This window comes from Pantherophis guttatus, chromosome 6, assembly GCF_059756535.1.
Source record: "Pantherophis guttatus breed Tessera chromosome 6, ASM5975653v1, whole genome shotgun sequence".
NCBI lineage: Eukaryota > Metazoa > Chordata > Lepidosauria > Squamata > Colubridae > Pantherophis > Pantherophis guttatus.
Genome location: NC_142068.1, coordinates 63,932,501 through 63,937,500, shown reverse-complemented (window position 1 = coordinate 63,937,500; position 5,000 = coordinate 63,932,501). Strand labels below are relative to the sequence as shown.

General features: G+C 42.0%; 1 protein-coding gene across 25 annotated transcripts in view; it reads left to right on the top strand.

Moving 5' to 3' along the window:
• EBF3 (EBF transcription factor 3) overlaps positions 1-5,000 on the top strand; it is a 214,277-nt gene that overhangs the window by 13,749 nt on the left and 195,528 nt on the right. The gene's annotated exons all lie outside the window — the stretch shown is intronic.

The following is a 5,000-nucleotide window of genomic DNA, read 5'->3' as shown; positions in this document are numbered from 1 at the left end:
TTGTGGTTACTATCTTAAACTTGCCTCTGGACTTATAGTTCCATGTGCTGCTGTTAGGAAAAGGAGAAATGACCAGAAAGGAAAATGTTAGAGAATTATATGGAGTTTATTTTTAAACCCTGGAGAAAAGCGCTCCAATGTTATTTTAGAACAATTGGAAGGATTAATTTTGTAACAAGGGTGATAAAAAGAAAATCAGATTTTAATCTTGTGGAACTAAAAATCAAAGGTGATTTACTTTCCCCCACCCCATTTTCCTCTTTCTCTCTCTCTCTCTCTCCCTCTTCCTTTTTAAAAGAGATGATTTAGAATCATCAGACATTTATTTGGGATGTAAAAGTTAAATGTGCAAAGGTGAAAAGTCATCTTGTTCTCCACTAGTCCGGATTCACCTCGCAGTCCCCCATCTCCATAATTCAAGCTCCATGCTCCAGAGGTCACCCACACCCGTCCATTTTCTCTGAAATCAGCTCCTGTTTCTTCCTCAAACCTCTGTCATCCCTTGTAAATAACATAATTACAAGCTGATCCTTGTTAAATTATTTAACATGTTTTGGACAACTTTTTGAACTACAAATGTTATCCAAACTCCCTTGAAAACAACTAATTTTTTTTAAGCTGCCTGTTAGCTGTTGAATGAAGGGTTCAGTTTCTTGGCTTTATTTTATTTTTCTAAGAGATGCATTCACTGGCTTTTCAGTGTGCTTCCTCTGTTTTGGATGAACCAGCAAATTAAGGGAACTGTATCCTTCACAAATAATACAGCCTCAATGGTAATCCCTTATAAAATGCCCCGTGCATTATTTTTTTGGTCTTTCTTTATGAAAGAGCAGAAAGAGGAATGTATTTTCTCTGTCATCACTTGGAAAAATAAAAAAATTGAAGCATTAAGGACAAAAGACTGTTTTCCTTAATGATACATTTAAGACCCCATTTCAGTTAGTTTAAGCTTTCAAGCGCCCTTCCCTCCACTCTGTTTTTGAAAGCAGAAAGTTTTTGACAAAAATAGGGTTAGATTTAAATGCCCCAACAGTAAATGAGTGGTATTCTTTTGCAGAAAACCCGATCTGACAAGCAAACGCCAGTCCCTTGACAAAGGCGGAGGCGTTTTGCCCTCCAATAATTTTTTCAATAGGTTACAAAGAAGCACGCTTTTAAACTCTGGAGCGCTCTCCAGTTGACAATGTCTTCTTATTTCCTTTGTACATACCAGCTAAATGTTTTCAGAAATCGCTGTAGGCTAATTAAGAGGATACTATGGGCAGCTCTGTAGGTTTGACTACTCTGGAATGAAGGAGAGAAAATGAAAGAGAGAGTGAGTGATTGAGTGACTGAGAGAAGGAGAGAGAGAGAGAGAGACCATTTTAAAACACGCTTTTTATTAGCTATGGAAGTTGCGGACTTTTGCAGGAGTTCCACTGCTGAAAATACAAGCTTTTAATCTCTCTTCGCTGACGGAGGAGAGAGGGGGGGAAATAGCCCAGTAACTGATCAAAGAGTCAATGGCGCTGAACCGACAGTTTATGGATTTCTCTTGGTGCTACAAAATAAAAAATAAATCACATCTAAATACGCGGATTCATCCCAGGCAAAGTAACTATCACCCGAAGTGAAATGGCTTACTGCAGCAACAACAACAAAAAAAACATTTGCAGACCCTCACTGCTGGTTGTATCTACGCTACTTCAAGCTTTCCAGACAAGTCCAAGCTTTTATCGGGGAAATCTTTGGAAAACCAGGCCCACTCCCCGATTCCACGACGAAGACTTTCGCGGGCTTTGGCAGGACGCCACTTTCCCAGCATAGCGAGCACCAAAGTGGCTTTAAACACCGGTTAGGTAAGGGAGAAACTCTTTTCCCGAAAGCTTCTGGCATCGAAAAGAATGGAGATGGAGGTGCTTCGTGCCTTTCCCCCTCCCGTCCTCTACTTATTCTGCACCGTGCACAGTGCCGATTGCAACGAAGGCAACCGAGCTGGTAGGAATGGGAAGCAAGTGTGGCCTCACTGAGCACAGACGGCTGAGGCCTAGGCTGCGAGAAAGAGAAAGCAAGAAAGCTGGGAGGGAGGGAGGGAGGGGGGGAGCAAAGCAGGAGAAGCACCAGAAGGAGAAAGGGAAGGGAGAAACACGAAGAAGAGAAGGGGGGGGAGAAGGAGAAGGAGGAGAAGGAGAAGAAGAAAGAAAGAAAGAAAGAAAGAAAGAAAGAAAGAAAGAAAGAAAGAGAAAAAGAAAAAGAAAAAGAAAAAGAAAAAGAACGAAAGAAAGAAAGAGAGAAAAAGAAAGAAAGAAAGAAAGAAAGAAAGAAAGAAAGAAAGAAAGAAAGAAAGAAAGAAAGAAAGCAAGCTAATGAATCCTCGTGCAAGGACTCGTGTTGATGCACAGTCAGCCCTGGCCTCCCGGAGGAAGAGCCGGGCAGAGATTGCAGGGCCGCCGCTGCTCCGCGTCTCTGCCTCAGTTGCCGGGAAGAGAAGCTGGTGCGCTCAGGGGAAGCTGCCGGGGCTCTCGCTTTCTCCGGGGGAGGCTGGGCTGGGGCGGGGGAAGGGCAGGAGCGGCGGCTGGAAGGCGAAAAGCTTCTTTATCAATCGCGTTTTGCAGTGCCTGCTGCTCTCAGGCCAGTCAGGGACTTCGGGGAACCGTTCCCCGAAGTCTGGAGAAGGGGAGGGGGGGAGAAAGGCAGAGAGAGAGAGGGGGGGCAGTGTGTGTGTGTGTGTGTGTGAGAGAGAGAGAGAGAGAGAGAGAGAGAGGGAGAGAGAGAGAACGCACCTATAGCTCCGCACCATCTGTTAGAGCCTCTGCTCAAAACCCATTCAACCGTGTGCCCAGACACACTTGCCTTTTTTACCCAAGAAAAATCATTGTTAGCACTTTCAAAATAAACACCAGATTGCCCATTAGCACTTTTCTTCCCCAAATATCAGACCGATAATAGCCATATTGTAGTGCACGCGGCTGGGATTCCTCAAGGCGGTTCGGCGCTTCTTTGATCGGGGGAAGGAGGAAGAGAGGTAGAGTTCAAGGACTTGAAAATAAACTGTAATCTGCTCTATATAGAGAGCGTTCTTCGAAAAGAAATGCCTAGTATAAGGGCCGGAGCAGTAGCCGTGCTTTTTCTCTTTTATAAAAGGCCTACTTCGTTGCACCTAGTCCTTCTGGGCCCATCAATTTGCACTAATCTTGGTTGGGGGGCAAAAGGCATCTGGGCATTACCAAAAAAATTACATGGTGTCTGATTTGTAGGTTGCTAAACCTAATTGAAATACTGTCCGTGTCCTTTAAAATGACGCTGTGCGATTTGTGTTGGGGACAAGGAAGAAAGGGACATGGATACTGATCCTTGCATGAACAATAGCCATAAAATCCTTCTAATTAGGCAGTGACAATCTTTAAACTTCACAAATCGGCAGGGCCTGTTTGTCAACCATTGAGAATGTTCTAAAGATTTGGCTTCAAAGACCATAAGAATTAATAATAATTTTGTATAAGTGAAACACTGAGAACCATTGCTATCCAAAAGGCACTGTGGTTGAGTCCAAAAGTCAGATCAAAGTTTTGTGCTTTGAGGGAAGAAATAATGTTTCTTTCTTGTGCTGCTTGTTAAGCCAAACCTCAGGAGGGTATAATAAAAAGTATACTCTGATTCTAATTGGAATAACATGTTACCACAGAATTGTGTTTTGTATATTACATTACATTACATGCTTTTATTTGCAAAGGTAGATTGGGAAGAAAGAAAATAAACCCACCTCAGTTTTTGGCTCTGTCAAAAATGTGCATGTTAGAAGAAAACCTGTCACAATTAAATAGTTCCCCATAGGGAATGCCTACTTTGGAAAAGACTTGATCTTAGAGATCTGAATCGTTCGGTGCTCCATTTTTAAATTTTATTTATTTATTTATTTGGATGGGAGTTAATCTCGATTGGTTAGTAAACCCTAATAGGAAGAACTAAGAATAATATATAAGGGTGAAATGACATTTTACATTTTAACTGGGACTACTACTTCTTCTTCTTCTTCTTCTTCTTCTTCTTCTTCTTCTTCTTCTTCTTCTTCTTCTTCTTCTTCTTCTTCTTCTTCTTCTTCCTCCTCCTCCTCCTCCTCCTCCTCCTCCTCCTCCCCTCCTCCTCCTCCTCTTCCTCTTCCTGCTGAAATAGTTCTATCCAGCCAGATTTCTAGCTGACAGTACTGTAGGAATGTATGTCTTACTTGTATTTTTTTAATTACATTTATTTAAAAACCTGTACCTGCTAAGGTCTGAATTTATGTAATGAATCAGTATAGAAGTAGAGGGAACATACCTGAAATATCTGCTCACTTTTATAGGGATCAGTTGAAAAAAAATGAGACTTATTCTCTCAACAAAGTGGAACTGTAGCAGCTTTCAGTGCAGAGAATATGAGGGAACTAGAAGAAGCAAGATCAGTAGGCAGAGAAGGCAGTAAAGAAAGGAATCTAATTCCTTGACTTAAAGTCAAGTAATTGCTATTAATTATGCTCAGATTCTAACTCCTTAAAAGATTAAGGCTGTTGCGTTTCATTCTAGGATAATGTGGTTAGGATGAGGATGATGGGCTGCCTAGCCTGAGAAAAGCTTCATTGGTCTTGGTGTTCTCTCTTCTGCCTGCCTGGCCTGACTCAGGAAGGCAGGAAGGAAAATAATGTGTGACATTGACAAATGGTTCTTTGACAGGTAAACAAAGAGTGAAATAGATCATTAAGAGAAATATTTTATCCTCCACATATCCTCTTCAGTCCCCACACCTAATTTTAACATCTGAAGAGATGCCTGTGGCTTCCTTGTGTACAAAACCCGCTGGCCTGGATGGGCTGGAGACCTAAGAATAGTCAGATCCAGGCTTGTCCTTTCCTAACTACTGATTTATATGGTCTTCTAGTGGCATCCAACAATCATTATGCCAAGATAACAGTAATGAGAACAGGCTTTATCCCTCAGTGAGGTTGTTGGTGGTAGAAGAGGCTATCAGTCTTTGGTGAGGAAACA